Source organism: Nelusetta ayraudi, unplaced genomic scaffold (genome assembly GCF_046127955.1).
Source record: "Nelusetta ayraudi isolate G7.1 ecotype Tasmania unplaced genomic scaffold, CSIRO-AGI_Nayr_v1 ptg000125l, whole genome shotgun sequence".
NCBI lineage: Eukaryota > Metazoa > Chordata > Actinopteri > Tetraodontiformes > Monacanthidae > Nelusetta > Nelusetta ayraudi.
Window position 1 is genome coordinate 348,409 of NW_027466175.1, and position 22,316 is coordinate 370,724.

Here is a 22,316-nt window from a genome sequence, read left to right on the forward strand (position 1 = left end):
GAAAGAGCCATTATTCATCATAGACACATGGATTATGTTAGAAAACAGGCGCGCCGCTGCTGAAAGCCATTGTCTCCGAAGAAATGATTTAATTGAGCGGGAAATGAATCAACCAATGCGGCGCAGACTCCGTCACAGGCAGGCATGCACACACCACCTCTGCTTTCCCCGTCGAAGTAGGCCTGTTATACAATTGAATTATGGTGAATCATTATTCGTCGGTGTCGTCTCCTGGCGGTTTACATAACCAGGATTTAATAATAGAACAAGAGCGCGAATGATCTCACACAATACCGGGGCTCCCTGACCAAGACGCCATACTCCAGCTCCATTTTGGGAATGAGTCAGGGAGGGAAGGAGGGAGAGGAAGAGAGAGAGGAAGAGGGAGGAAATGAACCGTACAAGTACATTTCCCCCTGCCACATGCCTGCCGTTCACCCTGCCGACCCACCAGCCTCTCGGCCGCTGCGGCTTCGCCGAAATGCAATAAAGCCCCCGGGGCAAATGTCCGGCGTGAAATCAAAGAAAAAAAAACAACAACAAAGCTAAACAAAAAAAAAAAATCATCAGAACCATTGTGATGCAGCTTTGCTTCACATTTGGCTTCATGAGACAGAGCGCCACATTGGGTTTTGAACCCGGACACGTTCCCTGCTGTAGATTAACGTGGAGCGCTCGCTGCTCCAAGCTACAAGCTGTTTACAACAGGGACGACCATCCACGCCTGGGACAAGGCGTCGTCTGGGAATTTGACTGCAAGCGGTGGTGCATGCTGCACGGCTGAGGACCCTCCCAGAAGGAACGAATGCACAACGTTTAACACAGAGGTTTCAATTCCAAATCAGCTTTAGGTTTCTCTTAAAATACAGAACATGCACACTGCTGTGACAGTGAAAATGTAGAAAAAGATGATAATAGCTGGCATTTTTATGTAGGATTTGTGAAAAAAAAACTAAAAACTAAAAACGAACTGGCACCCGAACCATCATTCCTGACAAAATTACTGGCGGACAAATTACACAGCTTCAGCTGGAGACGAACAAAAGCCCGACTGAGGGACACGCTCAGCTGGCAGACATTTAACTTTAGACCCCAGGAGTGTGTGTGCCTGTGTGTGTGTGTGTGTGTGTGTGTGTGTGTGTGTGTGTGTGTGTGTGTGAGTGTGTGTGTGTGTGTGTCTGAGAGAGAGAGAGAGAGAGAGAGATACGTTAGCAGTCGCCTCACATCCCACTTTGCAGCCGCATTGATTAAGAAAGTCGCCGTGCGAGACTAATTTGGACTCGCAGCAGACGGAACGTTAACTGGCAACCGTCGGCCTCACGCGAGGACATCACAAGGTTCCGACTCGTGCCGCACTCAGATAACCGCACGTTCAAAGAGCGGAGAACGAGGCGCCGGTGTGTGTTGACTTGACCGTGTTTCTCTTTCCTCTGCGCGCGGTGTTTTGTTTATTCTTCTCTAATTCATTTTTTTTTTTCTCTTTTTTGTGAGCATTGCGTCCTCTGGGAGGCTGTCGTGAAACCTCCGAGCCACTCGAGGTGTTATCCCTCCACCACCGAGCAGCAGCAGCCATATGCAAACAAATAAATTAGCGCTCCTGCCTCCCGCCCCGCCCCGCGCCACAGCACAGAGGATGCGAGGAGATCTGAAGGAATGCCTCATAGGAAGACGAAGATTAGAAAACCCTCTGGTGGCATCGGAGCGAAAGGACAGGCAAATACGAGAATAAATGAGGAATAAGGTCAAGTAAATCGTATGGGTGGGAGAAAAAATGAGAAGGTGGTGGTGGGGGAAGGGTAGAGGAGGGGGGGTGGGGAGGTTCTGCGAGATGGCGTTAACACTCCTCACCTCTTTTGAAGTGCGCGGCGGCGGAGACGGCGCCGCTTTAAGATCTGTGCTTATCCTTTAAAGTGTCTGTAATCACTGGAAGTGGGAGCGCGAGAACAAGACTGTGCTGCTCAGCCGCGTGACACGGCGTCCCTCCTTTTTTCCCCTCATTTTTTTTTTTTATCTTTCAGCCGCAGCAGCAATAAGGTGCTGTTGTCCTCTAGGAATGATTAACCCAGAAGTGCCTAATATAGAAAGGGAGGAAGGAAAAAAAAAGATGGGCGAGTGCGACGAGTGGGAGAGGACGAGGAGCATCCCCCCCCTCCACACCCACCCCCCTTTCCCCTCCCCCGAGAGTCTGCTCTTTACGTCTGCACATCAAACCGTGTTCGCTGGCGTTTTAGCAATCTGTCTGCTAATTAATCCTGCGCTGCACTCACAGTCACAGGCACCGAAGTGTGTGTGTGTGTGTGTGTGGGTGTGTGTGTGTGTGTGTGTGAGAGAGAGAGAGAGAGAGAGAGAGAGAGAGAGGCAGCGTGTCGGTACACATGATGTTTGCAGGCAAAACAGGTTTGCAGTGAGAGTATTATGGGCACATCATGCTGCTGCTGCTGCTGCTGCTGCTGCTGCTGCTGCTGCTGTCTCCCCTCCTACGTTATTCATCCGATTGGAATTTGACATTTACGCAGCAAACTTCACTTCAACTTTTTCGAACCGTCTCTGCCTCTGCACTCTAGAAAAAACAAAAACAAAAAAAAGAATCCGACCCTTTGTTCCGTCTTCACTTCCCTTGTGTTTCTGCACCCCTACACTATCTTTGCGTTGATGACTCACTCCTGGAGTTTCTTTTTTCCGTTCTCCGTGAGCTTGCCGGCTGAGGGCAGCGCACCGGGAGGAGTGACGCCTCCTGATTCCGGAGGGAGACATAATCCAGCGCCGGGTGACCGCCAGCGTGCCGGGACTCAAGTGATTGGACGCGGATTGACCGCGCTGCTTTTTTCATTTTTTTTTTTTTTGCTTTTTTGCCCGACAGTGACACGGCAGTGCAGGCAGCAGCAGGGGTGGGCCAGGGTCTTGCATCCGACACACACAATACCCACCAAGCCCACTGGCTCATATAGAGCCATCAGCAAGAATGTCCCGCTACGTGTTAACAATAGCACTGATGTGCTTTGCTGCTCGCTTTCCGCAGGAGCTCTGCCTCGTTTGTGCCGTGCCCCGGCAGCCAGCCATCTTTAGCTACCCCCATTACCGAGAAAGCGCCGCCGCTGAAACCAGCCGAGGTATTGTCACCCCCCCCCCCAGCCCCCACCAACACCACCACCACCAACAACCCCTGAAAGGTCTGGGTGATTGAACACTCGCAGGTTTCACGATGGAATGAGCCGGGGAACGCAGAAGCATGTGGATAAACAGTTCCCTAAACCAATTATTTTGCATAAAGCACATTGAGGTTGGTGAAAGGGAAAATGTGGAGCAGGCGAAGTGGAGATGGGAGAGCAAGATAGGCGCTTTTGTGTTTAACAAAGCCTGCAGAATGGAGGAGTTTGAGAAAATGAGTGCGGGGTGGGGGGCTGGGGCGCGGGGGGGGGGGGGGGGGCTGGAGGCTAAACACATTAACAGGAACACCCTTTGAAATAACACACATCAGCAGAAAAGGAAATGGAAAGGAGAGGAGAAGGAGCGGTGCGATACACCGGGAATCAATCTCTCTCAAACTTCCGCTTCCACGAGGAGAAGACAGCTGAGCACACATGGCCTCCTCTGCGATGCGTCGCCGTATTTATAGCCGCTCCTCGTCCTCCAGCGGCGCTTTGCCCGACGGCAACACAAACACGTCGCAAAAGACATGGGTATTCTCAGCCTTGGTCGATTTCTCCAAACTTTTATTTCTGTGCAAAAGTGGCAAACCGAACGCGGTGCCCGTACGAAATGGATGTAATTTCCGTCAGATGTAAGAGCTGAGAAGTGCATCATCTGCTTTGTTTGCTCAGAGTAACACACATTCGATCAATATCACTGACAACACAGGTTGGTTGGGGTTGTTCTGGAGCTGCTTCACAGCTTCAAATTATAAGTCAGACATCCTGGAAAACATCCGGAACCACAGCAACCTTTCCATGAGGTGAAATTTTTCCCTTTTATTTAGTTTTTTTCCCTTCCGCGTTTCTCTCGAAAATTACATTTTCCCGGCGAGTGTCAAGAGTTTTGATCATAACATTGGCAGCTAAGAATCATTGTTCTCACTTTCTAACTTTGCAATTAGAATTAGAGCCTTTCAAAAGCTCTTAGCGGAATGAAAATGAACCGGAGGAAAACAGTCTTTGTCGAGTGCCAGAAATATCATTCGACAATAGTGAAGTGTTGGCTTCAATACACTTTTGTCATTGTTCTACCACAACCTGCATCATTGGACGACAACAACAGGTTCGCTTGTAAAAAAGAACTTGCAACTGTGATTGGAAAAAAAAAGAAAGGGCAAGCACTTTAAGAACTGTGTGGGACCTGGAATTGATCAAACAGGACTGACACTGTCAAATCTCATTTCATGGAGTGGCTGCAGGAATTAGCCTGTGCCGCCTTCAAACGTGCACCCTACATAAAATGCTTCACTATTAATCCGAGGCTAACATAAATACAAACATAGTGCAAATGAGTCTGACAATATTGAATGTCAAAGGATAATTGACTGCTCAAAAAAAAAACATTATTCTTTTGCGTTTCACCTCCGCTAATGGGGAAATGACAGGTATAGATAGTCATGTATATTTTCCTTGATATGGCATCTCTCTAGTTAAACCCTTCAAACTTATGTTGAGTATAATATCCTGCAACACACACACACACACACGCACACATGGGCTGTATATACATGTAGAGCATATGTTGTGCAAAGCCTTTAAATCCTGTCCCACCCCTGGGCACTGAGCTTAACACACGGCAAGCAACATCAGACCTCAGCAGCACTGCAGAAAGAAGAGTTCCCACAAGGCATGTCAAAGTGCGGTCACATAACTTGCTTCGCTTACGCCGTGAAGCTTGAACCTTGTCAAACAAAGCTGGAAGAGCGACAGTCACTAAAAAAAAAAGAGAGAGAGCTGCTCTTCCTTGATCGGGCTAGGGTTTAGGGCTAGGGTTAGGATTGGGGTTAGGGCTAGAGTTAGGGCTAGGGTTAGGATTGGGGTTTGGGCTAGGGTTAGGATTGGGGTTTGGGCTAGGGTTAGGATTGGGGTTAGGGCTAGGGTTTGGGCTAGGGTTAGGATTGGGGTTAGGGCTAGGGTTAGGGTTGGGTGACCAAATGGACCTCACATTTCCACACTCAAATAAAACAGATGAGCACGGTGGTGCTGCACAGTCGAGCTCCCCTTGTGCATTTTGTTCAGCGCACAGAACACAATGTGCTGACCTGTTTCGACACAGGTGAATTGGGGTGCGTTGAACCCCCAGACGTAATTAACGCATCCTCATGCTTAAATCTGTTTTTTATTCCCCCCCGCACTCTTTGCTCATAATTGCTTGAGCTCCGGCCAAGTTGTTCGATTTAATTCTGTTTGATTAATTTCACGGTGCCGAGACATTTTTTTCTCTCCTCAGCAGTGAATGATTACTTGTTTCACACAATGGGCTATTCTCTGCCTAACATCAATTGATGCTGACCTGAAGGATGCGACGCCCAATGACCTGATGTTCAGCATTTGAAGCCATCAATTGGCATAATTGTAAGTAAATTTGTCTTGTAATAATTGGGTAATAATAAGATCTTGAATAAATTACAAGCTCCACTTGTAAGTAGGCAGCCATACCGCCCCACTTTGTATCGAGAACAGTGGTTGTTTTTGGTGTTTTCATTCACCTTGATGTGTGATGTGCGATCAAGTTGCATAAACACTGTTTGCAAAACACATTTAAACATTAGAAGCTGCTGAAACGCACAGACTGGGCCTTTGAATGTCTTGTCTGCCTGGAACCAAGCAGTGGTCTCTGTTTCAACTATACGACTGTGATGTAAAAACAGATTTTCAAAGTTTCAGTAACATCAGACGTACCTTTAAAATTCGCCATCTTAAGTTAACACGCACCAGTATAATACGGAGATGTTTCAACTCCTGTTTAAAGGTCATGTTTGCTGCAGAGTTATCACAGGGAAAAAATCACAAGCAACGTTATCATGGTGGATTAATATTATAATTAGTTTCCTGACGCTCGAGCAAAGGTAATTGTGCTAATGTACAAATAAAAAATAACATTTCTATTAAAGAATAAATGACTAAAGAGCCTGTGTGTGCATGCATGTGTGTGTGTGTGTGCGCTTGCATGTGTGTGTGTGTGTGAGTGAAGTGGTGGGTGGTGCACTTTACAAATGTGTGTCGCTGATCAAAACGGAGCAAACAGAACGCCGCAGTCCGTGTCATCATGTTCCAGCGTTCCTCCATCAGTTAATTGGGATTAGGCTCCACTTTACACAGGCTGTGATCACAATGTGGCCGGTCCTTTGATGTTGGAACAAATTGGTACCGAAACGGCAGAACATTATTGTGAAGATTCCGTTCTAAATCGCCACCGCGAGAAACACCAGACCCCCCCCCCCACCCCCCCCCCCCCTCCAACTCCCCCCAACTGAGTGAGTCTCTTTTCGCCTGGACAATGACAAAATCCTCCATTGTCATGTCCGGATGGTGCAGATGGGGGAATCATGGCTCTGCGGTCGGGGACGGGGAGGGAAAATAAATAATTAATAAAAATAAAACCCTCCTCGGCACTTCCCGTTTGCCCAGCCATCCATTGAAGTCTATTTCCATTTTTGACATTTATGGGGCCACTTCCCGCACTCGCGGTGTAATTTATATGACTTATACAGCTCATTTACAGATTGATAGCTGCCATTCTTAACTGGCGGTAATGAATGCCTTATCACTGCACCAGAGCCACCACGCTGGATCTGACACCGTGGCCGACTCTTCGACGGAAAACACTTTCACTCTTCATTAAAACCTAATTTATCACTCGCAGACAGACGCTTCTATATTTTTGTTTAGTTTTTACTTTTTTTTCTATTTTACTTTTTTTTTTTTACTTTGCAGAATTTTCCTCCATACAAGGAAACATAATTGGCCTTTAAGGTCTGTCTTAAATAAAAAATAAATAAAAAAATACATAAAACCAAAATAATTCCCACGAGAGAGGAGTCGTGCAGTACGTCCAGAAGGGGGCGACGCTTGTGGTGGATTGGTTACTAATTGGCTGAGCGATAAGTGTGCGCGGCACGTGCGTTCCTTAACTCAAACCTCCTGACTGCGTGTGGACGTGACTCTCACTGCGTCCTTGGAAAGACCTTGTCCGTCTTATCAGTCAACACGTCGGCGCCCATTGTGATTCTGTCCCTCCACTACAAAGGGAAGAACTTGTTCCTGCTCTGCCTCGGTGCCTGAGCCGTTTAGTCCCCCCCTTTTTTTTTCCTTTTAGCCGCCAGGGACACCTCACATTCATGTGACCTCTTTTAACTACCAAAACTCTGCAGTCCAATTCAAGCGCCGCAAAAGAAAAAAGGGGAATCGCACGGCGGCGTAATTGTGCCTTAGAGCAGCAGGACGAGCAATACGACGAGGCCAGGACACGATAGGACCTTTTAGGGCTTCACATCGAGATGAAGCTAATGAATAGAAAAAAAAAAAGAGGCTGCTTCTTCTTTTACGCTTCCATTATGTGGACACGATGCGTGGCGTGGTGGTGTGAGGAAGAGGAAGGACTGCCTGCCAGCGACTGCGGGGGTCCCACCTGTTTCATCAGCCACCAAAGACCCCTTTAACCTGTCCATGCTGCCCGTAAAGAAACACACGTTTCCCAAAGGCTTCTGAAAAGAGCAAAAAATCATTCCGGACATGTTTTCGGGACGGGTGACCTGACAGGTGCCGCCTGGTTTGGAATCTGTTTTGGCCCGTCTCAGTTTCAAGCATAAGGTGATGAGGAGTGAGGCATCGCCCCAAGAAAACACACCTGCAGATGGAGACGCACGTTTTAAAGAAAAAGCAGCGTTTCTTCAAATCAGCGGCAGCGGGTGGAGGGAAAACTGGAAAAGTTCCAGTTTCGCATTCCAGGAAAACAACAGGGCGAACCGTCAAGGAGCTGCTGCTGCTGCTGCTGCTGCTGCTGCTGCTGCTGCTGCTGCTGCTGCTGCTGCTGCGGCGCTCGCCCTTTATTCCCAAAAACCGCCCACGTCTTCACACTCTCACGTAAACACTCCGCAAACTGACACACCTCCGCTATACCTTGGAGGGTGGGGTGGGGTGGAAGGGTGGGGAGCAGGGACATTACTCACAGCTCATGAATATTACAATGAGCCGAATCTGGGTCATTAATGTGACACATTCATTACACTTGAGCCCAATTAGCCGTCAACACGAAGCTCGGGAACGTTCCCCCACCGCTGAACATAATCGTTATATCACCGTGACAGAATTCAGAGCGGAGACGCATCAAAATCACACAGACGTGCAGCAGTGGTTGCCAACTGCTTTTTTTGTTTTTTTTTGTGTGAGGTCACTGTTGCTGTTCTTTGTTGTTTTTTTGAAATTCTGTTGGTTCGTTTTTTGATCGTCATGGGCAAAGATTTATGAGGGCATTTATAAACAGTACGTTTCAATAAATCCATAGCAGTGATGACCAACCTTTTAACATTTCTGTGACAAAGTACAAAAGATACGAGAAGAGAGAGGAAGAACAAAATACGAAAACAAAACAAACAAGGCGGCGGCAGGCCAGATTCAGAACCGCTTTGACTCACTAACGCTCATTCAGAGGATGAACGCAGAGGTTACATGACCAAGACACGGAGACAGGAGAGGCAAGTGTAAACCTTTACAACGACATCTTCAACATCATCATGCCAATTCACAGAAATCAGAGCACACTGCAGCTATTTTTCAACCCACAGCATTTAGACACCACTGACATAGTCACCAGACTTTCAGGCCGCGCAGATGGAAAATTGCCGCCGCGGATGAGAATGATGAAATCTCCCTCGTTATTCAGCATCGAGCGGCAGCGACGTCCACGGGATGCCGCTGTGCTCTGAACAGCTGGGAAGCTCTCTCAAGTCAGTGCGACAATCGAGGCTGGAGCACGATCCCCATCCCAGTCTGGCTTCCTATCAGCCAACACTGGCACAATCAATTGGGGAACGTGCCGGGGAGAGAGCAGGGAATCTCCCTGCTGGGAATCGCTGCCTGCCGACTCTGCGAGCAAACGTGTTTGTCCAACATGGTCTCCTCTCATCGATGGCAGCAAAAGGTGTTGATTCATCACGCTGGTGACCTCTGACTGGCGGTGGAGAGGATTTAAATTTTAAAATTCCAATCCATATCTTTCCAACCTGACCTCACTGGTCTGAGTCTTCGCGAACAAGGTGCTTCTTCTTATTCTCCTAATTCCGACAGTGTGAGTGGATCGAACGTTAACACTGTCCCTCTTTGCCCTCGCCAACTCTAGCATGTGCCTCCGTGGCCGTGCAGCCACGTGCGTGAGCGCATCTGCCATTATGCCGCCTATAAGCTGCGTTTTCACATCTTTTTCTACTTAAAGGAAATGAAAAATGACAAGACGTTAAATGTTGTGTGACTGTTTCCTCTGCTCAGTGACGGAGGGAGCGCAGCCAAACGCTGAGGAGTCTGGCACGGGGCTGCAGGAGGACAGCCACCGGGGGGATGTGGGTTGGGAATGTGTGCACACACACACACACGCACAGACACAGGCCGCCTTCTCTGCTCTCCAATGCGCCGTATGCATCGATTAGAAATTCCATCCACAGCAAATACTACCTGCTGACATGCGGATTAATGTTTGCCACTGTTTGGGGGCATTCCAGAAATAGCTGCTCCGTATGTGCAAGGTTTATTTATTTATATTTCCCACTTTTCACTGATAACGATCCCTGCTGAAGCCTCGCCACGAGCCGCGAGACCTCGCAAAAAGCCATTAAGCCACGAAAGAAAACGCCACTTTCCATTTCAGCGATGAGCTGCGTTTTATTTATTTATTTATTTATTCATTCCTTTATTTATTTAGCTATTTATTTTCCAGAATCGAGCGCAAGCGTCTTTGAACTGCATGAGATGGGCACCTGCTCCGGATTAATGTGCTATGTGTGCGAGGGAGACGAGCCATCACCGAGTCGTGCACGAGCTCCCTCTGTCCATCAGCTCTCTGATCACAACTAACTTCTCTCCCAGCTCTCTTGCTCTCTCTCTCTCTCTCTCTCTGTCTTTCTCTTTCTCGCACGTCTGCAGACTGACAGACACCTCCTACCCCCACTCCCGCCCCCCAACCCTGTCACAGGGCCCTGACCTGAGCGCTCGAAACAGACTGGTGCCCCAGCAAACTCCACCGAGGAGGCTTGGATTAAATCAAGCGGAAGTTTTTCCTTGTCAGATCAGAGCTATCATAGTGGGGCAAGGCTTCGTCGACATGCAGGTGCCAGGATGAGTGACACATTAAGGTCAGACACTCGCAGGGTGAGTGAGAGAGTGAGTGAGTGAGTCGGAGGGCGGGTAGGTGAGTGGAAGGCGAGAGAAGACGCACACGCACGGGACAAAGAGATGCAGGGGCGCATAGAGAAGCACATGCATTAAATGCGAGGGCACGAGCCGAGCTGTGTTGCTGTGTTGCTGTGCTGTTGTGTTGCATTTAGAGTCGGTGCTTTTTGTTTCTCCAGTCACACTGGATTTGCACACCACATGCACAGTGCTGGTGGTGACTGTCACTGCTAATTAATTTGTGGTCACTTTTCTGTTACTGTAACATTGTTTAAATATATTTTTTTGCCCACTGTAAACGGTCGGCGGTTTTTCGTCTTAATTGCATTTTGTGCTCCTTTGGTTTTATTATGTGAAATTCTTGTTGCCGTCTATACTGTGTGCATCGGAACGCGATGGTTCAATTTGCAGTGCATAAACGCCTCCTCCCCCCCGCCCCTCCTTTTTTTTTTCCCTTATCTGACGATGATCTACAGTGCAACCATGGCGCAGCTCTACGGCAGCAAATGTGTGAGTGCGACCTGGGGAGCGCTCACGCTGTGCTGTATTGTGCAGCTTTGACTGATGAGCAGAGGCTCCTGCTACGAAGCCAAGCTGGGCCACGGTGGCTGCCAGCCTGATTGGCTTTATGAGTTAAAAGGCAGATCTGGAAGACAGCCGGCGGAGCTCTGGCCAGATGTCCAGATCACAGGCGCTCCCTCTGCACCCCTGGACCTCCTCACGCTGCTGCTTTTGGAGGCTTTAAACTACATAGTCATGTACTCGTTTCCCCCCCATATTTTTTTTAACCTGTGTTTTCTTTTTTTCCCTCTTTACTCAACGTTGAATGCTTTGTGAGTACTGGGATTTTAACGAACACATTCCAGAGGGCATTGTCTCTAAAGATAATTAGTGTCAAGGCCAAATCTTTTCTTGGAATCTGGAGTTCTACTTGATGGGGGAGGTGTTTTATTGTAATTCAGGAGCATTCATAATTATTTCAGTATATTTTAATTCTGCAAAAGCAGTTCCCTTTTCTCCAGTGCCAGAGCTACAATGACATCCTGGCTTGGTCAACCATTCTTGGATATTGAAAGAAAAAGAAAAGCTAGTTAGCAGAAAGATTTGCAGCTTTGTTATTTTTTAATGTCCAGTTTTATGCAGGCTTTTGTTTCATAAATGTTTAATAACAGCGATGTCTGTTTCTGGCCTGTAGCTGAACTCGCCAGACACAAGAAAAGTAGATTTTACTACTTTTGTTGACCACACTTATCAGAAAGCACAAGTTAAACAGCACTTCTGGACACTTCTGATTTCACAAAGGAAAGTGATGCCTCTCCAAGGTTAGAGACGACACCCCCAGGCTGAGCTTTTCTCCATCCCCTCAACTTAGATCACCTTATGGGCACCTCCGTTTTGTTTTATATTCCTGCTAATTTGAACTTGGTAACAAAAGTATAAATATGCTTTAAAAAAATGTGTTTGTTTGTTAGATTGATTTTTAAAAAATTAGAGTTTTCTTTGTTTGCCCGACTGGAGTCATGAAAAATAAAAATCTTAACATTGCTATTATATGGGACAATTATAGTCAATGTTTATTTAAAGTAACTAATATAGATGACCTTTCTCTCTTCAGTCAACGTAAATCCACTAGAAAATCCATCATACCTTGATGAAATCCAATTTCTGTTTTGTTGGAGAGAAGGTGCAAACAGCCTGTAGCAAATAGCCTGACGCAAAAAAAAAAAAAAAAACAACTCTGTGATTTGTTATAAATGACAGTAAATAACTGGCTTGTTTGTGAAAATAGCCCATCAACCAACAGGTCAGATATCTATTACAACTACAGTACATTTTCTCTTCCTTTGCAGGTGAAAAAGAGAACAGTTCTTCCTCTTCAGTGTAGTGACAGTAGTGGTGTTAACAGTCAATTAACCCTTCCGGAATGAGGAAAATACCAGTGTGGTTCACACAATAGCAGCCTTTTCCTGTAAGTCATCACCCCTGTTGGCTGCATTGAAGTTTGAACGTTTCTTCTGATTCTGACACCTGCAGCTGGTTTCCAATTTGCCAACTTTCTGCCTTAACTAGCAGCTCATAATCAGCCTGGCTGATGTGCTGGTCTGATTACTGCTTCACAACCACTAGAAGAAGCTGTTTGAAGGGTCTCTTTCCAGTTCAGATGTTTTCAACTATGGGTGTTTGAAGTAACGAGACTACTGAGCTCACACTTGTAAAGTCAACTACAAAAGACCAAGAAGGCATTACTCCAAAGGGAAAGACTATCTGTCTATTCTGCTCTTCAGCTTTTTTGCTCTTAAATTACTTTAATTTAATGACTTTAATAAAGTAGCTGGAAAGCTGAGAGGGCTGAACAATGATTCAGGACAGCATATGCACAAACCTTGGCTTTTGCGCCCTTTCAATTTAGCTGCAGGGACTGATGTCGTTGGGCACATCAGCGTCACTCAAACTAACGCACCCGAGTGGCCTCATATGCACCAAAGCTGGCAACAGCATGTATATGAACAGTATCTGTTTCTGTTTGTGTGTGTGTGTGTGTGATGCTGAGAAAGAGCTCGGCACTCTTCTCATGCAAACTGCCATTAGCACAGCTGCAGCCGCAGCAGCGCAGCCGCAGCAGCGCAGCCGCAGTGTCAGTCATTCCTCGGGCGCCCTCACTCTCGTTTTAGCACCGAGTGACATTACAGTGAGGTCAAAAAAAGAAACACAGGCGGCAAAGAGGGCGGCCGGGATTACGGGGTCTAAAAGACACCATCGTCTCGACTGGCAAGGTGGGTGATGCAAGGCAAGTGGTGAGTAACGATGCGCTTTGAATCCAGGTCAGTGCGCTTAGTCGAATCTTTTTTTTTTTTTTTGCTTTTTTCGGGTTGGAAGCGAGGAAACGAGATAGCGGCAGAGTTGGAAGAACTCTTGTTTAGCCTTGAGTCACAGGAGCTAAAAAAAATATCTCAAGCAGCTGTTGTTTTTACAAAGCAGTCAAAAACACACACACACACACACACACACACACACACACAAGCAAGTGCCTCAGAGTGTTGCCACACACGACACATCCACGCTCTGCCTCCTCTTAATTCACTACTGTTGCCTGGATAAAAGTGGCAGGGGGTGGGGGTGGAGGGTGGAGAAGAGCGCGACGCTCTGCGGCCTCCGGAGTGACAGACTGGCACTTTCATGATGTCTCCCAGATTATTCCCCGAGATGGATGGGCTGAGTTGGAACTCCGATTGATTAATCCATCGACTGACGGAATGTGCCGCAGCCGTCCCCCTGCTCAGCTGTTCCTCCCCCCCACCACCACCACAGCCCACCCCCCCGGACGGAGCGCCGGGCCAGACACGCTGGAGGAGAGGATGACTAATGAGAGGGGCGTCCGCGGACACGCAGCTCACGCCTGCCTGCCAGAGCGCGTGCGCGTTTGTTTGCTCGCATCTGCTGCGGCCGGCCAGATTGCGTTATTAAAACGTGAGTAACGCGCCGCGCGACGCAAACTGGCTCTGACAAATAGTGGCGCTTTGATTTTTTTACAGCCAAACAATCTGACCGTGACACTCTCTTCCCCCAGCAGCGTGTGGGTCAAACACCAGCAGGCCGCACTTTGAGAGACACAAGTCGCGTTCTCGTCACCGCCTCCATGCAACACAATGTCCAGTGACCGCATAAGTCGGCGTCAGTCTCCGTGAGCGCCTTTCAAGTCGCCGGCTCTCTCTTTTTTTTTCCTCGGTGGATCTTTATGCAATGGCCAGCCAGGATTGACTCTGCATCTCCCCGGTTGAAGCTAACACTGGACCCCTGCCCTTAACTCACACACAGTCCCCCCGACCGCTGACTAACTCTGAGCGTGCATAGCATGACGGCTCGACGTGACTCAAAGTATGTATACATTATCTTTGAGTCATGCAGTGTTTCGACCTGGTAAACGTCCAACAGATTTGAATCGGTCAGGAGATAATGTTCACGGCGACCAGCGCTCGTGTTTCGCCTGCAGGCTCGTATGAAGACACTGATTGGAAGGCGCAGGAAATTCTGAGGCGGAATCACGCCCAAACGCGTGCTCGTTATAAATTAGTGCTGACATATATTGATTTGCGCTTTGAGTTGGTTATCCGCAATCCATAATTGGGGAGATGTCCAACTCATCCTAATATAAAGGCTTCCTTTATCTCGGAGATTAGGGCTTTTAGCTGCGGGCCTGCACCGCAGTAGACCCCCTGTATTGCACAGCTGCCCTCCAATAGAACAGGCTAGGGAGCAGATAACAGATCACCGTCCCTCTTCCCTTTCTCATTGTTAAAATCCCCTGAGGTTATATACCCAGGGAATATATTGAGAGAAGAAAGGAGGTGCGGGTGGGGGGTGGGGGGTGAAGCATGGGCGGCTCTATTATTGATACAAGTCTCAAACAGTGAAAGACATAAAAGCTAATGGTGTCCTAAGCTGGGTTTTACAGAGATTAATCCGATCTTGGGAAATGAACATTTTATGACGGGGCGCATAGTGCAGCCTGGGTCTGTACTGACATAAGTCACAGGCTGAGGAGGAATGATAATACTCGTGGCAGAGCAGGTGGAATCATGTGTGTACAGTCCACTGCTTAAAGGAGCCCTTTCTCTTCTCGAATGTGCGTCAATTTGGCGAAGTAGCTTCAAGTAAATTGTATTAAAATTATTATTAATATTATGTTAAATTACAAGACAATGCAGGGAAAATGCAGAGCACTTTTTAGTGGACGCAGCATTTTCAGCTTAAGGCAGGTTTGTGACAAAACAGCAGAACGGCTCCTTTTCCTGCACCTGCCCTGATGTTGTTTCCGTCCTCTTTTAAGACTGTAATAGGGGCACAGCAGGGGGTTCAGATTCAACAGGAAAAAATGTTTTCAAGTCCAACATTGACTGAGAGAGAAATGAAAAAGAAAATATCTGAGAGGTGTTGACTGAGAGTGAGGAGCGTGCTTCAACCTACTACTAGGAATCACTCAGCACCGGTCGCCAACAAACAGCCCCAATGCTGAGAAGACTTATCATGTCAAACCGCCTCAAACTGGACACAAACAGAAAATCTGCTGTCTCCCCGGGGCGTTGTCACTCCATCAAGAGGAGGGCTTTTCTTCTAGTGGACAAATTCACCTTGTTTCTTACTTACTTCTGCATGTAGATGTGATTTAGTATTTGTCTGCAAAGTGACAGCCACCTCTATTAACGACCGACAGTTTACAGTAACGTGACAAACGTCGTTCACAACAGCACAGGTGACACATTTTTTTTGGGATATGTGAAGGATAAGCCTAAAAATATATTCTTAGGTCTCAATGCAGGTGGCAGATGAGTCGACGTAGGAAGAAAGCGACAAGGAGCGCTGCCAGATTCCGGTGTGAGCAATAAATGCAACAGTCATAAACCTTTAAAATGTCATCCGTTGTATCTTTGCATATACTGCGAATGGATTCGATCCGGCGGGGCGGACTCATGCTCTCACCAGCTGAGCAGGGCCACAGAGAGAAGACGGCATGTTTTAATTTCAGCACCACGTAAGAGGGACAGCTCCCTCCCAGGCCACCACAGAGGCGCCTTCTGTGAAGCCCACGGAGAAGAAACAGACCACTGTCTGGCGCTTTTTACACAGGCGCACAGTCGACGCATAGAACCCCATCCGAATTTTAAATGCCGCTGCTACATATTTCATGTGAGCACACTGCGTTTCTAGGAGGTTAAAGCAGCAAAGTCAGGTTAGATCAGGGAGATTTTCAGAGCGGACGTCGGTTTGAAAGAGTGGAGGACGAATGGATGGATGGATGGATGAATGGCTGCTCTGCATTTCCACTCAGACCACCACCCGCCTCATCTCTCGCCCCCTTCCCTCCGCCGTTCATTTGATTTAAAGTCTTCCCCTGTCACTGTTAAAGACATCCGGAGGCACCGTGCTCGCGCACTCAAACCCAAGGGCGCGCGCAAGCGTAACGCCAGGCACGGCGAAGCGCGAGCGCGCACCTCCCACTCCACCTCCCCCCCAAATATTTGCCAAATCACCGCATGGATTGAGATTGAGATTGAGATTGAGATTTTTCAGTTAGAGACCAGCGCAACAGTGTGTGTGTGTGTGTGTGTGTGTGTGTGTGTGTGTGTGTGTGTGTGTGTGTGTGTGGTGGAGGAGGGGGTGGGGGGTCCCCTCCATTCACACCACTTCATATCACCGCTGCCATCTAAACGGGGCACCACATTTGGACGGGGACGAGGCAGAGAGGTGCACCTAGGGACGACCAAGCCATCTGTCATTCTTTTCTTCAACCACAAACAGCAAGAACTTACTTGTTCAATGACGCCAGGGGGTCTCTACATGATCTCTGCCGCGGACGGGGAACTCGTCCTCTTCCGTTCCGTCCCCAAAAGAGAACTGCATCGAAACACACATCGGCAAATTCTCAGTCCCGCTCACGCAATCCGCGGAGATCTGGTCCCGTCTGACACATCGTGGTGCCAATGTTCAAGAAGGCTCGTGCGGTGTAATCCACGCGGCGGTCTCACGGCGACGATGCTCCAGACATTTCCTCTGTCGTTGCCCCGCTTTTCTTCTCCCCCCCCTGCCGCCCCCCCCCCTCAGGACGCGCAGAACACGCTGGCGCCCACCAGTTCCATTGATAAAACTAGTCTCCCAGTATTATACAAGAACAAAAATGACACCCACCTAAAAGAAGAACGGGCGATGCTCTTTTTGCTTGGATGTGGAGCGAATATGTGTGAAACACGCAACAGCTCGCAGTCCAACGAGGAGCCCCGCGTGGTCACTTTCTGTGCTGAGATGAAAAGCCCGTCGTGAGACTGGAAGCCAAACCACGATCCAGACACTCAAAGTCTCACTGTCTGCCACTCACAGTGACAACTTTTCCCCCTTCAAGTTCACGTCACTTCAAAACCACCGTCGACCCTCTCTGGATGTGATAAGATTTCAACCCACAGCCCGGTGCGCATTCGAAGAGCCTCGTTTCTTCCTGCCCATCAGTACACCGCGGAGCGAGCTAGCCGGTAAATCCTTCTGATGGCAGAATTAATGAAAGTTGTCGCGCTGGATTTCTCTCTTTTCTGCTTTCCATTTTAGAGGCACAAACGACGTGTTTTGTTGTTTGTGGACGAAGCAAAGACCAAAACAAAAATAGAATAATAAAAAAAAAAAAAAAAAAAAAAAAAATCCACCAGGTATCCTTCAAGTCAGACGTCGAGTGCTGTGTCGAAGAACACGATGAGATTTCGCTCTAAAGGCTGATTCTTCTGTGATCATTTCCAAGCCGAGCATTCAGAGTTCACCAGAGGCGCCCGCCACTTCTGCGCCCTCGCTCCATCTCTGCAATCCGCGTGCTCGTCGCCTCGTCTTGTCTGCTGGTGTGCGGGGACGAAGACACTGGCTGGAGGTTAACATCCACCGAGGGGCTGATCGCTCCGAGCTCCGTCCCCTTTCTCCTTCCTGCCGACCGACGGTTCGTCGAGCAGCTTCAAGAGCGATCAAAAAAAGGAAAAAAAAAAAAAAAAAAGAAGAAGAAGAAGAGAGAATCACCTCCCTCCAAGACGCGCAACACGCGGGACGCATACAACCGACGCGCTTTACGGCACCTGTGCGCGCTTGGCGTCACCGTATGGCCAAGAGAAAACGACGGCGAACTGATGAGCGCGAACGAGACAGTGTGGGGGGGGGGATCATGTGGGTTGCCTTCCACTGACAGGCTCCTCTCTTCCAAGTTTTCCGCCAGTCAGTGTCGGTGGCCGGCCAGCCGCAGGAAACGGCAAAGATGCAGCCCGCATCTCCAGAGCCTCCACATTTGTCTCCGCTCAGCGCCTCAACAGCGTCTTCACAGCTGAGAGCGCACGGTGGATCCACGCTGGGGACGGAACATCATTGATTCCACACTCCCACACCCGCTTCCTTCTCCCTTTCAGGTCAGTTTATTAGGAAGCAACAACAAAAATAATATTAAGGGGGGCTGGGGGGGGGGGGGTATTGCTGTTGCGCATCTATTTGGACTTGTGCGCGCCTGAGAAAGAGAAAATGAGACGTTTGAAAATACAGGGAGACTGGACGGACGAGAGAGAGAGCGAGAGAGAGAGAGAGAGAGAGAGAGAGAGCGACCATGTGTCTCCTCTGCAAATGGCATACGACTGCCCCCTACCGGTTGGTCGCGCCAGCCTGGTGGCCCCGAAAGCTGAGTGTCGCAGAGATTGCTTTTGCCCATGACAGCCTCACTGCTGTGTTTATACAAGGTGCGCGGACGCAAAACGCGTATGCGTGCGCGTTTGTATAAATATATATCCAAGTGTATCCATGGCGGTTATAATAGATTCAGCTTGACGGGAGGAGGAGCAGTCTGCATGCAGGAAGTGGGGGAAAAGGAGCGAGGGGGGCAGGGGGGGTTATTGTGACAACTCTGACAGACCAGGCAGCAGTTTAATATAACAGTCTTTCTATCTATCACACTTCAGCACTTATAAATGCTGGCTCTGTGTTATGAATTATGAAATGCGGCCCCCCCTCCCTCCTCCCACCGCCATCCTCCCCATATGACGGCTGACACAGGAGTCTTCAGGTCTTCCACAGGATTATTTCTCAGGAAAGCACTTATCCCAGGCAACCCGCTGTACACGGCATTTTATGCCAAACTCACTCATATTACACAGCCACCACAGAGGAGCGGGGGCGGGGCGGGGTGCGGTGGGGGTAAGTTTTGCGGATGCCGAAGTAGAAACGCAGCTCATCCTCGACGCCCTCGCTGAACATGTGAGAGCGCATGTGAGAAAACATTTGAAGGCCAAAAGCAGGGACCCGTCCGTCTCACTGGCAAAACCCAATCTCATTTCCCTCGGAAATCATTCATCCGTCTTCAGAACCGTCGTCCTGCCTGTCACTTTGTACGCCATGCGTTGGCAAAGAGCGCCACTTGCTCCTTCCCCAGACAAAAAGTGGCGATATTAAATGAGTCACTCGCTCCCTCTCTCCTTCCTCTCCGATGGCCTCACACGTTGCCCTGACTCTGGCTCCAATGCAGCCGATTAACATGCATGCCCACTTTTGCTCTTCTAAATAGCAACATTTCCAAACATAAAGCCTCTGCGGTTGACTTGAGTGCGACTGCCAGGTCACTCTTGAGCGCTCGTTTATGAATGTTGCTCTTTCATAATTTGTGTCATGGTCCGCCTTGACAGCCAGAGTGGTTGTGTTTCAAAGCTTTTACTTTTTATCCATCCGGGAGTCTGGTGGACACATGCCTCCATCTTTAGTGTGGGTAACCATGATTTATGTATGATTATTATTTTTTAATCTCTTGCTGATGAGAAACACATCTGTCAAATATAGATTTTGCCCATACCTAAAGTATAGCCTTCGAGCTTAAAAGCAGTTTTACTTTCTAGCTGTAAGTCCGTCTGAATTCTCCTCAGTGCCGCTGAGACAACACAGCGGGAATTGTCCCTTGTAATCATAGATAGAGGTAGCAATACAGTGTTATTATCCAAATTTTAGTCATTGAGCTTGCAGACACGCCAGCCTAGTCCACCAACGGAAGTTGAGCCCGACTCACTCTACAATTCACATCACCCATCTGCCGCCAATCATGTGTCTCCGTGATATGACACCCACGCAATCACCACACAACCAATCCGACTTTCATTTCAGTGATGGATTTGGTCTGAGGATACTCTTAGTAAGTAGCAAGTAATAGTAGCTCTAATCCACAGAAAGCCAATTCCAAACAATGTTCATGCCAATGTCTTTTACCGGACGTCCCTGTGATCGCAAGTCTTTCCTTTACCAGTTGCTTGTAAAGGATAAAAAGGACTAAAACCCAAAACAGACCAACATTCTGTGCTACTGCGAAAACATAGTGGCACAATCCGCTTCCTTACAAGTGGACTTGTCTCAGTCCACATCTCTACATTTGTTTATCTGGAATTTGGAATAAGTGATCACATTCCCTGAAACTGTTACACACTGGGCCTTAAATGATGACGCTTCTGTGAAGTCGGCTTTGAGGGATAGAGCGGAAAATAAATAACTAAAAAGCTTTCCTGGTTTTGACAAGAGAAGGGGAAAAGCTGTAAAGTGCCATTCAGAGATGGCTTACAGCGCACAGATCTCCTTCCACATGCTGAGAGTATTATGTTGTCAGGGCCTGAATTATACATGTGTCGGGATGCAATTAGATAATGTAATAAGCATGCTGTGCAGAGTCATGTAGGTCTCATGCAGAGATCAAAAGGAAAATACATACAGACATGTAGGTTTATCCAGTCATAAGGACTTAAAAGCACCTAAGCTTCATGCCATATAATTGTTTGGTGACAGCAATGCAATGCTACGTGGGATATACATAAAATTTGCAATCTCAGCTTCTTGCTCTGATCTTCAAGAGTCAAGTGGGACCTGCTGAGGAGAAATTCCCCCCGCATTAAAATATATTTTCCATCTTCCGTTTGCTATTTTGGAAAATACGGAGTATCTTTTTCTCCCTTTCAAAAACATCCCCTTTCTTCTCATGCTCTTCACTATAATGCTCCTTGGCCTACCTGTTTCACAGACTGAGTTTAAAGGATGCTCCAAATACATTAATAATGCGCAGTGTGATTTTTTTGAGATCTTGAGCATTAATTATTCATAATGTTGTTTTGGAGGCTCTGAGACATCACTGCTGATTTCCTGCGAGGCAGCTGAAATAATGTAGTCAGGTGCATCTTGCGTGGTGCAGGGTGGAGAAAGCAAGGCGGTGTCACACACCGCTCGCTTCCATTCTGCTTCATCCGTCTTCGCGCCACCCCGGGTTGTGGTGCGTAGTCCGCCTGTCTCTGAGTAATGCTTGACATCCCTCCCCTCTCCCACCCCTTTACCCGCCGCCATGCGCGGTGCAGCCGCATATTTCGGCTGCGGAATTAGTTTAGCTCGCGGATTCAACGGGAGCCGTTGCACAAACACCTCAGTGTGGCGGTGTCGCGCAGATTCAAAGCAAATTCATCAAATTTCATGGACTTGGTAATTAGGTGCATCAGTGTGTTTGCCAGCCCGTTTAATCTCCACTTTGATCCACACTAATCTCTAACTGTACTTCTCATCCAACAATTCGTTTTTTGCCCACAGGGCTTGTGTTTGAAGAATGAATTCTCAGTTTCCATTCTGTGCCACTTTTGGCTTAGGTCCTTAAATCACCAATGGATCTGCAGTAAATTGAAATTTTCAAAGCGTGCTTCACCCTAATAACGCAGCTTAAGCTGCTTCAACTGCACAATATAAAGGCAGGAGGAGTAAATGGCTGGTTTAGTCACTGGCTGTAGCTGAAGGCATTTTCAGTGTACTGACGAGACAGGATGAACCAGCTGATAGGTATCACGGCCGGTGTAGTACTTTTGTTATAAAGCAGGGGATACTTACTTCTAAAGGCCTATTTATCTCAACTGACTCTATGAAGGAACTCATAGCGCAGATATTGACGATCCATTCAAGCGTACTTCCATAGAGGAGGAGCCTCATCCATGCAGGCAGTGCACCCCCGCCAAGCCTGACTTTGATTTGAATTGTTTGTTGTGAATTTCAATTAGTCCTGGTTCCATACAACAGAAAACAACGTCACTTGGTCTAAGCTAAAGGATTTGAGCATATGCCAACAGCTGTACATTCAACACCTTAATAAAACACATATGGTACAGAAAGACTTTCAAATGTTGTCCTGCCTTTGTGCATATAAATTAAAGTACTGAGCTCTTAAGAGATTCTAATGCCACGGCCTGAAATATATAACATAAAATATGTATATAATTAAATGACTTTCCTCAGTAACTCATCTTGTTTTTTGTGTGTAAATGCTCTCAATGTCTCTGTGACAAAATGCTGAATGAAGCTCGTGCGTAATTTATTGTTTTTTCCTATTTGCTCAGTGAAACGCTTCAGAAACAAATAGCGGATGAGAGCGATCTCCAGCGCACTTCATAC

General features: G+C 47.8%; 1 protein-coding gene across 1 annotated transcript in view; it reads right to left on the bottom strand.

The window, feature by feature from the left end:
- LOC142904251 (leucine-rich repeat-containing protein 4C-like) overlaps nucleotides 1–17,036 on the bottom strand; it is a 46,206-nt gene extending 29,170 nt beyond the window's left edge. Inside the window, exon 1 of the mRNA XM_076050222.1 lies at nucleotides 16,664–17,036. The gene's annotated coding sequence lies outside the window, so the exon portion shown is untranslated. The remainder of the gene's footprint in view (nucleotides 1–16,663) is intronic.
- Nucleotides 17,037–22,316: the final 5,280 nt, after the last annotated feature.